Below are 12,877 nucleotides of genomic sequence, written 5' to 3'. Positions count from 1 at the left end.
TTACAAATCAGAACTACAGACACAGTGTTGGTGACACAGGTGTGCCCACTTTGTGAATATTTATCGAGCTGTACTCCTTCGTATTGTGCTCTTTTTTGGGGAACACATGTTATATTTCAATAATGTGTACCACAATACAGACAGGCACAAGTGTAGCTTCTGAGATTTTCCTAATCTCGTCCTCGCATGATCTGCAGAGGTCCTGATGGTAGAGATTCTCATTCCCACGCAAGTTTTTGTGTTTTTATGCTGCACGTGTGCATTCACAAACAATATGTGATGTTCTTCTGTACCTTTTTAATCTTCGTGTAAACGATGATCTGGGTATATCCTTCTTTAATCGGTTTGTTTGCTCCATGCTGCTTTGTGTATTGTTAGAATCACTAGGACTACAGCACAAAAGAAATGCTTGTAAACTGTGTATCTCCATTTATACCTGTGATGACTTTTCTTTTGCCACGCAGGACTACTTACTTGAAACTTTTTTAAAGATTTTATTCATTTACTTGAGAGAGAGAGAGAGAGCATGAGCCGGGGGGAGGCAAGCAGACTCCCTGCTGAGCACACAGCCCCAATCACGGGACCCTGAGATCGTGATCTGAGCCACAATCAGATGCTCAACCGATTGAACCACCCATGCACTCCCCCCCACTTGAAACTTCTGAAGAGGTGACTTGATTTGGGGGAAATCACCCAACTTGAAGATATCTCTTAAAAAACTCCAAAAAAACCCAGCCCTTCTGGGGCGCCTGGGTGGCTCAGTCGGTTGGGCGTTTGCCATTGGCTGAGGTCATGGTCCCAGGGTCTTGCGATCAATCAAGCCAAGTTGGGCTCCTTGCTCAGTGGGGAGCCTGCTTCTCCCTCTGTCTGCCGCTCCCCCTGCTTGGCTGTCTTTCTCTGAAAGAAGAAAGAAAGAAAGAAAGAAAGAAAGAAAGAAAGAAAGAAAGAAAGAAAGAAAGAATCTTTTTTAAAAAATTAATAAATAAATAAATAAAAACCCAGCCCTTCTTCCCCCTGCCTGGCCCCCTACTCTCCACTCAAGGCTGTGCTTGTTCTAGGCCTAAAAACATTCAGCCAGCAGTTTCAAACAAGAAATGCTTCCTAAAAGGCACCCTTAACATCTCTGAAATGCAAAGTTGTGCAGATGTGAAAATGTTACACAGACAGCTCTGATTCCTTCTGAAATGTTAATGAGCGATCATCTCAAAATTCACACCTATTCAGTTCAGCTTCTCTAATTTTTTTTTTAGCCTCCATCTTCCAACATGGGCATATGAAGGCAAATTGAAGCAAGGTAGGAAAACATTTTGCACACAAATCTTGATCTCATTTTCCTATTAAGACCCAAGAGAAAAAAAACCCCACAGATAATATCCCTTCTCTCCTTCTCTTCAACCCCTGTGCCATTCATTTTATGGAAATGACTGATAATCAAGGTCAAACCAAGTTATCACACAACTTCTGTCTTTCCCCAGATAAAGATATAAAGATATAATGGATACTGCTCTTCTTAGAAAGATGTCCAATTTTAGAAACGTGAATATTACAAAATGTGTTTTAATTTTTATCTAAAGTTTAGAAATCCAGGCATTTCATACAGTACCTCATTTTTCAAAGGAGAAACCCCTCAGTTTACAGCTCTGCAACTCTGGGCATCTCACTTCTCATTCTTACTCACTGGAGTTTTCTTTCCTTCAGCCCTCCCTTCTACTGCTATCTTAGGGGGTTGCCACTAAAGGCCTAGGGCTTCCTGGGGCAGGGGTGGGAGGTGCAAATCTGAGTTAAATATCCACGTGTTCTTTGCTACAGACACTTCTTCCTATAATTTAAGTGGGTGAATTTTTACTTTTCCCAAAGAACAATGAAGAGAATGGAATAGCACTAAAACAGTCATCAGTACATTTGTGGATGGGCCCTGTGGGTGGGAAAAAAGAGCAAATATTTCTGCCACAGATTCATTCATGTAGTCAATAAACACTGAGAGCTGATCGCTGTCCTAGGTGCCAAGGGAACAGCAATGAGCAAGACTGACAAGGTCCCCGTCCTTGCAGAGTTGATGTTCTAGTAGGGAGACACAGATGGCCAATAAGGAAACTAATAAACCGAACAGCATTACTCTAGACAGTGGTAAAGGCCCTGTAGAAAACAAAATGGGATAAGGTGATAGATAGCTACAGGGGTGGGGATGATTGTTTTAGATGGAATGGTCAGGGAAGGCTTCTCAAAGGAGGTCACATTTGAGCAGACTCCCGAATAAGAGTGAGCCAGTCAACAAAAACATAGAATCACCATATGATTAAGCAGTGTAACTTCCCCGTATACACCCAAGAGAAATGAAAACTCAGGTCCACACAAAAACAAGGAGAAACATCCGAATGTCCATCAACTGATGAGTGGATGAACAAAGGGTGGTGTATCCCTACAACGGAATGATATTCAAACATATGAAAGACTGAAACACTCCTGTAATATGAATGAATTTCAAAGCCATTATGACAACTGAAAGAAGCCGCATAGTGTATGATTTTGTTTATAGGGAATGACCAGAACAGGCAAATTGGTAGAGATGGTAGATTAGTGGTTGCTTAGGCCTGGGGTGGAGAAGGCTGGTGGGGGGTAATAGCTAGAGTACAGGGTTTCCTTTGGGGCTGATGAGAATGGTCTGGGTGACGGTTGCATAACTCTGTGACTATACTGCAAACCATGGAACTGTACACTTTAAAATGGGTGACTTTTATTGTGTGTGAATTATAGGTCAATTAAAAAATAAGATAAGAATTGTATCATGAATGCCTGAGAAACAGTAGTTCACTCATCATTTCAAAACAACAGAAAAACAGGTAAAAAGGAAAGAAGAGCAGGGGAGCCAATCAGTTGTGTGACTGGTGAGGAAAGAGGGTTTCAGGCAGAGAGAATGGGGAATGCAGAGGCCCTGTGGGTGGCGAGAGCGTGGTTTATTTGAGGAACTGAAAGATGACCAATATGGCGCTCTTTAGCAAATGCGGCCATTGTAATGAATTTGCAGTTCTTTTTCTGAACACAGTGAGAAGGCAGTGGAGGGTTTGAAGCAGGGGAATGACACCATGTGGTTGGAATTTTACAGGTAGAGAAGAGTTTGTGGAGCAGGAGAACAGAGACAGGGAGACTCGTTGAAAGGCTACTGCAGTAGTCCAATCCAGAAATGATGGTGGCCTGGACTAAGGTGGCAACAGAGAGGATGAGGAGAAGTGGGTGGATTCAGGACACGTTTTGTTGGTACAACTATCAGGACATACTGATGTTGCAAGTATAGGGTGCGAGGGAAAAAGAGAAATCCAATATACTTCTAGATTCGGGGTCTGAGTTCCAAAGAAATAATCGTCCTCTCCACAGATCTTTTGGGCTGTGTGAAATCATATGACTGTATCTAGCTGTAGCTCAAAAAAGCACTATGTAGATATGTCCTTGTTTCCTTAGTCACTCGCTATTATAGTTCAATTTTCACCCTTTGCTCTCCCAAATAATCCGACTCCCATCCATAGCTGTGTGATAATAGCAATGAACAGTCTTTTCATCTGAATTTTATGCTTCATTGTTATTATGTTATTACTTCCTCCCTCTATTTTCTTTCACCTCCTACTTATAGCCTTAGACTTTGCTAGAACATAAACTTTCCCTGAAGGTCACCACCTGACCATTTGTATACGCCAGTGAGGTCAACTCAGGGTGCCAAAGAACCGCAGGTGGCTACATTTTTCCTAGGAGTTGCCCATGGAGTTTTGGATTGTCTGTGGTTTTCAATTACTTGTGCTATTCTTCTTTCTATCAGCATAGCTAATTGAGTTGGCTTTAAGTCTCCGACAAAAAAAAAAAAGCCTTTATAATGAAAAGCAAAGGGCTGGCCTGACTTATTTCATGCAACTCAGCTGAAAAGCTCTACAGGAGAAACTTAATAAGGTCATGATAATGTATTTTTTTTTCTCTTGAATGCATTCCACTTTTAGAAGAGCTTTGGTTTCTAAAATTGCTTTTTAAATTAATGAAGATTTCTAAATACAATAGACTTCTCACTAAGAAATCAAGTAAACGGTATTAACTTAATCTTCAATTTTATTAGCTGTACAGAATCATGCAATTTCTCATTAAGCTGCTTGAAAGGTGTTCACCTCTCTTTCAGGGGCTGTGTTTCCAACAGAACTTGAAAGAGTCCCTTTTGTACCCAACACGTCCAAAATGTGTCTCATTACTTTTCCCTCAAGCTTGATTGTTCCTGTAACCCCTGTTCCAATAGACTGCACTGAGGTCCAACCAAACGACAGCGTCAGAAACCTCTCATCTCTTTCATTTAATCAGTTACTAAGTTTGTCACTCACCTCCTAAGTACGGCACTCCTGGGCCCAGTTCTCCATCCCCATTCACCCCTCTCGCTGCTGCATTGGCTCAGGCTTCTCTTTCATCTACAATATTGTAATGGTTTTCTGACAAGTCCTCTTCCTAGTTGTCTTCCTCTCGAAGGAATTAACTGAATTAATTAATTAATTAATTCTACTGCCACAGTGGTTTGTCTAAATGCAAATCTGATTTTTCATCTCCTACCTAAAAGCTTTCCATGGCCCCCTGTAGCCTGTTGGATAAAATCCAAACCCTTAGCAGGGCATGCGAGACCCTTCGTTATTGGTCCTCTTTTCACTTTGCCTACATTACTTCCAACCCTTTCCCTATGTCCTCAGTATCCTGAGGGCCCCTACCTATGTGACGACTTTTATGCCCCATTGACTGTACATGTTCCTCTGCCCATCATCACGCTTCCCTATTCATCCCCCACCCCATCCCTAGCAGACTCCGATTTTCCTTCAAGACCCAGCTCAAGCATCTTCCCTATAAAACTTTCTGAGATCCGGGGCGCCTGGGTGGCTCAGTCGTTAAGCGTCTACCTTCGGCTCAGGGCGTGATCCCAGGGTCCTGGGGTCTAGCCCCACATCAGGCTCCTCTGCGATGAGCCTGCTTCTTCCTCTCCCACTCCCCCTGCTTGTGTTCCCTCTCTCGCTGGCTGTCTCTGTCAAATAAATAAATAAAATCTTAAAAAAAAAAAAGAAAATGGGGTTTCATTGTACTGATCTGTGTTGTTTGTTTTACTCATGTATCGCAGACTGCGTCACAGGGTCATAAAGTATGTCTCGCTTTCCCCATGAGATTATAGATTTTTTGAAGGAAGGAGCCTGTCTTTAGTCTGCTGTATTACGCTATAGGCCCTAGCTCCCTCCTGTGTACATACGTGGCAGGTAGTAAACAAATACTTGTTAAGTGGATGCATGGGGGCGCCTGGGTGGCTCAGTCGGTTAAGTGTCTGCTTTGGGCTCAGGTCATGATCCCAGGGTCCTGGGGTTGAACCCCGCATTGGGCTCCCTGCTCAGTGGAGAGCCTGCTTCCACCTTTTCTCCTGGCTCGTGCTCGCTCTCACTATCTCTGTCTCTCCCTCAAATAAATAAATAAAACCTTTTAAAAAATGTTGATGCATAAATAAGTGAATAAGTAATTTTATTTACTGAGTGCTTACATGTTTTAACTCACTGAAGCCTCACACAAATTGTATGAAGAGGGAACAAACATGACCTTATTTAACACATGAGGAAACTAAGGGAGATGAAGGTTCCTCGTTATATAATAGAAAGAATGAGGAATCACAAGATTCGAGTTCTGGGATGCCTGGGTGGCTCAGTCAGTTAAGCATCCAGCTCTTGGTTTTGGCTCATGTCCTGATCTCAGGGTGGTAAGATCGAGTCCTTCTTGGGCTCTGCGCACAGCAGGGTGTCTGCTTGAGACTCCCTTTCAGTCTGTCCTCCCCGCCCCCCGCAGGTGCGCACACGCTCTCTCTCTCTCTCTCTCCCTTTCTCAAAATAAATAAATCTTAAAAAAGAAATTTAAGTTCTAGAATCCAGCAGAAACTAGACTAACAACTATTTAGGGTAAATGGCTTCAAGTGTTCAGGCCTCTATTTCTCCCTGATTATGCATCATAACCACACTGGGCTACACTAAACAGTACCTCGAAAGCAATGGTGGGAAACAACAGGTCTGAGAAATAGCTTGCCTTTGGAATTGTAGGGCAGCAAGGTTATTTGAACATTAACTTGGAGTTGTTACTGTCTAATTTTCATGCTCTAATCGGTTAGGGAGCCAGCCGGCCTTCTTCCTCGCCTACATTTAATGATTTTCAGCTGCTACGAAAAATCTAAGCACCTAAGTGTTACCCAAATCCCACCTGTCATCACACGGGCTGGCTGGAACCCGCCCCACAGCCTGGCTCCGGGGGTCATGTCCCAGTGGATTTGGCTTCTAAGCAACTGCCCCAAATTTGGTTTCAGACCAACACCACAGAAGCATTTCTTTTAGGTTAAATACCACAAGGCCAAAAGTACACATCTCACGACCATTTCATGGAGATATTTGTCCAAAGAAAAGATACAGAAACTCAAGGTTTAATAGGACTTTATTTTACATTTCTGCCCGTTTGATCATGTATTGGCTTAGTGGTTTGTCAATTTACTTATTTGCTTGTTTAGGGTTTGTATAAAAATTCAAATTCCTTTGCCAGACACATCTGACACTCCATTCTCTGCCTACTTATAATCTCATCTGCTCTCCAACATGGATCCTGGGCTCTAGCTATACTCATTTTTACATAGGACTCCTGCCGGGTATATTCAGCCCTGCTTTCCCTGGACCATTCCCTTGACCTTTGAGGCCCACCTGCCCACTGTCCAGCAACCCCTAATAGACAGCTGCTATTAGAGCATTCACTGGGCATCCTTCTTGCACTTCTGGAGTGCATTTGCTCTGCAATGTTCCTCTTGTTTGCACATGCCAAGGTGCACCACTGATTCAAGAAGTGCTGGAATCCTGGGCAAGTATTAGCAAAGTTCCCAAGTATCCATATGCTGGAGCAGTGTAGGCTCCGAAGAGGAGCAAACACGTACAGACAGACATTGGAATGTCATTGGCTTTAATATGTGAATGCGAGGTTGCCAAAGTCTTCTGAGCCAGTGAGTAATCAGCTCCGGCATTGTGTTGCTGCCAAATCTTTAGTTGAGAACATATAGAACAACTGTGATTTCTAACATCACGAGTTTATTTCCTCTTGTTGCTTTTTTCAACCTAAAATAGAAACTGGTGACTATTCCATCAGATGGGAAGAGGAGAAAGTTAGGAAAGACTATCAGAAGTGGTAAGTGGAGAGTAGAAAGCAAAGAAACCCATGGAGAAGGTTGAAGAGCACTGGGCAGTGGGTCAAGAGACCTGGGTTCTGGTCACAGCTCTTTCATTGCCTGGTTCTATGACCTCAGGCAAGACATACCACATCTCGGAGCCTCTGAGTCCTCATTCCAAAAGTGTCTTCTGGAACAGAACTTGTCAATCAGGAAAAAATGAAATTAGACTAAGTATTTTATTTTTTGAGAGAGAGAGCACACACGAGCAGGGTGGGGGGAAGGGGCAGAGGGAAAGAGAGAAAGAATCTTAAGCAGGCTCTACACTCAGCATGGAGCCTGATGAGGGGCTCAATCTCACGACCCTGGGATCAAGACCTGAGCTTAAATGAAGAGTTGGATGCTTAACTGACAGAGCCACGGAGGCATCCCTGCACTAGGTATTAATTGACATTAGAAAATTACCGTTGGAGCGCCTGGGTAGTTCAGTTGGTCCAGTATCTGATTCCTGATTTCAGCTCAGGTCATGATCTCAGGGTCCTGAGATGGAGTCCCACATCAGGCTCTGCGCTGAGCAGGGAGTCTGCTTCTTTCCTTCTCCCTCTCCCTCTGCTCCTCCCCCACACTCTCATGCAGGCACTCGTGCATGCACACGGACGCAAACTCTCACTCAAATAAATACATAAATAAATAAATCTTTTTTAAAAACTGGGCAGTGAGTATAGAGGAGTTTGTAATACTCGTTTCTCTAACTTTTATGTTACATGTATTCTACTTGTGTTCATGTTCAGCCATCAAATTAGCTTTAGGACCAATATATGAAGACAACTATTACGTGAGTAAAATCTGGTCTTTGCATGATATTTTATTGGGAGACCATGAGTCCAAAGTACCAACACTTTCGGGGTTCCTCATTGGCTTAATCTCAGGGTCGTGAGTTCAAGCCCCACATTGGGTGTGGAGCTTACTTAAAAGAAAAAAGAGAGAGTACTGACACTTTTAGTACCCTTATCATGAAGAACACCGAGTAATGTATAGAATTGTTGAATCCCTATATGATACACCTGAAACTAATATAACACTGTGTTAACCATATTGGAATTAGAATTAAACACTTACTTAAGAAAAGAAATTAAACGGAAAAAAGAAGTACTCACACTTTTTGCATGCCATCCAGGCATAACTTCCTTTTCCCAGACAATGGCACTACTTTATGTCCTAGCGAGGCCCGCAGCTAGAAGCAGTTGCTTTCCCTTTACTGACGGCAGCCATTTTGGCAGTGTGCTCCGGTTGGAATGAACCTTAATGCTGACTAAAAGTCACCACAGGGACTTAAAGATGGGGTTGTTACTGACTCAGGGATAGAAATTGAGCAATGAAAGGCCAAAATCTGTCCCTGAGATTATTTATTACAATGTAAACTCATGACTCAATCTCCCACTCGGGTTTATTCAAATGTCACCAGTTTGAAAGATCAATCCTTATAATGTAAACATGCAGACTCTGTGGCAAGCAAATCTTACAGCTTTCCAGGGCCTCATCCAGGCATCAGCTTTGCTGGAGAGAGCTGCACCGGTTCCTTGGCCCTGTGCTTACTCTGGTTAAAGGTTACTGTTATCACCTGCTGCCTCCGGGCCAGGCTTGCTTGAGATGGGGCCTTGCCAAGGCCGGGGGTGAGGGATGGTGAGGAGGAGGAGGGGGCAGGTGAAACTGGGCCAGCAAACTGACTCATTCACATGATTTTTTTTTTTTATTATTGCCACCATGTCCTGCAGCTATTCTAGTCGGCCTCTTAATATTTGGTAGTCATAAAGGTGTGGGATCCTTTAGTTTAATCTGGCATCCTGGTCCTCTTGATCATAATTGCCTCTCTTGTCTCTTGGCATATGACACTTCAGTGTCCCAAGTTTTATTCTGTGAGCCCCCAGCTTCCCTAGGCCTGGATTCCTGCAGAATTCCCTATGTCTTAACACAGTAGGGGAAAGATATGGCTCTTGTAAGTGGGAGAGAACAATAGGGGGAGGGGTGAATAGTAATCACTAACATTTATAAAGCCCTGACTCTGCCAAGAATTGACCCAGGTAACCTTCACAACAACCCTATAAAATAGGGGCCATTAATACCCCATTCGACAGTTGAGCAATGTGAGGCCTGGGGAGGACAAATCATGTGGCTACTACGACATGATCCCTAGGCTGGACAGCCAGGATTTGAGTCTAGGTCTCTTTTGTGTCTGAACCCATGCTTTAACCCAGCTCTATGTGCAGTTGACTCATTAGGAGTGAGAAGAATGGATTTTCCTCTAAGACATAGTAGGATAACTCTTGTTTTCATGAACAAAACATTCCCGTGGTTTAGGAGCAGGGGAGAGCCTAACGATGTCCTTCCCTGCATGGGATCTCATGTCGTGGGTCAATGACTTTGAGGCTGCTCCTAATTTGGGGGAAATGTTTACAAACCAGAACGAGCAATGTTGGTGAAACCTGAACTAGAACGAGGGATGGAATTCCTCCCCTAAGAACTCATCGTGTGCGTGGGAGAAGGATTTTGGAAGAGAACATTTTCCCCAGGTCTTTGGTAGACAGAATTGCTGGAGCAGGTACTGTTGTAGAAGTTACAACTATATGGCTGCTCAGGGGAAGGAAAGCAGAAGAAAGGAGCAGAGCTGGGTGGAGCTCATCAGAAAAGTCTTTCTGAAAGTGGTGACTTGAGATGGATATTGAAGAAAACAAGGAACAAAAAGTAAATGAAAGAAATGGGAAATCAAGATGAGAGAAATGACCCATGTAAAGGCTGAGAGTCATGTGTTTGAGGTTAGTCTGGCATATTTGACTAGATCGTAGAAGAAGACATTACACAACAGACATTTACTGAACACCTACTGTATATCAGGCATCATCCTAGGCACTGAGAATACAAAGGAGACCTAATATGGTCCCGGGCAGCCTTTGGGGACCTCTCCATCTAGTGGGAGGGACAGAGGCACACATATATACTCATGGCACAGCGACTGCTGTAGTTGAGAAGTGTAGCATCATCACGGGGGCACTGATGGTGAATGATCTAGTATCTGGGGTATAAGGAGGTGTCACAGATGAAGGACATTGGAGCTGGATCCAGGCAGAGGGAACAGTATTTGTGCTTAAGTTCGTATTCTGGAGCATGGGTGTGGGGTGCGCAGTTGGCGGCCGTGGCTGGGGAGTGGGAAAGGGGGCTGGGATCAGCCTATCCAGGGCTTTGTTGGCCAAGCTGAGAGTTTTGCACTTTGTTCTGTGAGCAATAGGGAGCCAGCAAAGGTTTCTATGAAGGCAGAGGAATGACAGCCCAGGAAGACAACCCTTTCTGGGCACCAGAGTGTGGAAGGACTGGAAGGGAGAGAAGCCAAATTCAGGTAGACCCATTGGGAGACCATCTCAAGGGTCCCGGCAAGAGGTGCCAAATGCTCTGGACCAGGAGAGCAGTGAGAGCAGAGAAGAGGGGCCATTCCAGGGACATGTTCACATGGAGAAACCACAGGGCTGGGTGTCATGGAAGGCCAAGGAGACAGAGAAGGTGACAACGACCCTGAGGTGGCAACTTGGGTCCGTGGTGATATTGTTAACCAAGACGGGGAACACAGACTATTAGTTGGCAGAATGACACGTGGAGACAGGTGACGAGTTCAGCCGGGACACGGATGCCAGCGGGACTTGTGCGTGGACATGTCAGCAGGAAGAGGGGTGGGAGATGGAGGCAGAGATGCCACCAGGATCCAGGTGGCATTGGTTGATGCCATAGGACCAGATGGAGTGTCTCTTCTCCCATTTACTGCTCCAGGGCAAGGGCTGGGGACAGAGCAGGGGAAAGGTGAACCTTTGGTGGGGGACACCAGCCCGGGGTGAGAAGATGCTTTTCTTTCCAGCTCCTCCCAGAAACCTCATCCCATCCCCTCAGGAGCAGCAGCCACTTTCCAGGGCAAGGGGAGGTGCTCCGCGTGCAGGACTCATGTTCGCACAGGGGCCATGAGCCAAGGAAAGGACAGTCATTTCAGCTCCTGAATTCTTGATGGGGGTGGGTGGGGAGTTGGGGGGCATTTGGGACCACTGGGCATTTGGGACAGAACAGGCAAATTTCACAGCTATACAATGACCTCTGGAGTGTTCAGTGCAAAACAACCGAGTCTTCAGTGCTAAGGAGCCAGGAGTACATTCACGAGGCATTTTTAAAGATACAGTCTGCGCGAACCACAGCCGGTCTCCTAGGAGTCCTAAAGTTTTAATTAGACCAGGCAGGCCCCATAACCAAATCCCATAATCCCATAAATCTATAACGACAAGTTAGGCATGAGAGTTTTAGTCACACTCCGAATGCAGGTAACATTTATCCAAAATGGTAGGAAATGGCTCTTACCCCCAGTCCAAGGTTCTGCTTTAACTGAGATTTGTCATAGTCCCCATCACCTTAGGTGGGGACATAGAAACTAAGAACGTGGCTATACACACAGACACATGCACGCACACATGTACACATGTACACATCCTTGGTCACTTTAATGTCTGTTGTGTTTTCCTCTCAAGCAAGTCCTGGTTCAGCAAACACTGGGACAGAATTACACAGGGTTTGCCACAGCACGCAGCTACCCCAAGGCCTCTTCCCTATCACCTCCTTTATTCTCTGTGGGAGCAGTACATCTATTTGGGGCCTCCTGCCCAGATGCAATCTGAGGAGAGCCCCAAAATTCTGGAAACACTACCATAGGGAACAGCAGGTGCTTACCCCTCAATGCCCCAGATACCTGCCAAGTTCCCACAGCCACATCTTCCTGGGCCATTTCCTCAGAAATGCTGTCCCTGAGGTTCCTCTCACTTTAGTTAGTGAATAACTGGGTATCCAGTGCATAGCATGTGAGGGAACCTAGAAGCTGCCACTAAGATTTAGCTCCAAGACGCCAAAGTGCTAAAAGTTAGACTTCCTTGTTGCTGAATGTAACCATTGGAAGGTGAGCTATAGCCTCTCCAGGTTTTCCAAAAGCTTACAAGAACTCCCAGGAAATGCCAACTTAGTTTTGGCTTCTATGTTTGACCCTGACCTAGGACCCCTGACCAAATCCGATTTTCAGAATGCTTTCTCCAGTATGGCCGTGGTCTCCCAATGATTTCGTTGTTAAGTCCCTGAGGTCCCAAAGCCAGTCCCTGAGAACTTCCTCAGGGAGGTAGGACAGACCCCAGTCAACTCCGAGTCTCAAGAACCCCTTGCCTTGCATGGGTTTTTATGTTCAGTCAACTGGTCTCCCAGAGCCACATGTCCACTGAGATATGTAAAAACAGGAAAGGCCAGAGCCAACTACCAACCACGCCGACGTGCCTGGCACTTAGGCCTGATCAGGCCACCCTTGAGAACATTGATTTCCAGATACCGTTTAGGACAGAGTCCTTGTTTCCTCCCATGCTGCATGAGACCTGAGTGGTGGGTGCCTCCGGAGCTGTGGTGAGATATGTCGAATATTCATTTCTGTGCTTTCCTCCCACCCTGCAATTCTGGAATTTGCTCACTTTCGCCCAAAGCCAGGCTCTGGTTCTCTCTCCCAGTACATGTGACCCTGAGGAGTGGGTGGGTCCTCGAACTGATAAGATCCGAGATACTTAGTCTAAGCACTGTTTTCCAAGAGACTCTATTCAGACAGGGCAGGTGGGTGGCACAAGTCAAGGGCGATTC

This window comes from Ailuropoda melanoleuca, chromosome X, assembly GCF_002007445.2.
Source record: "Ailuropoda melanoleuca isolate Jingjing chromosome X, ASM200744v2, whole genome shotgun sequence".
NCBI lineage: Eukaryota > Metazoa > Chordata > Mammalia > Carnivora > Ursidae > Ailuropoda > Ailuropoda melanoleuca.
This window is presented reverse-complemented; position numbering follows the sequence as displayed.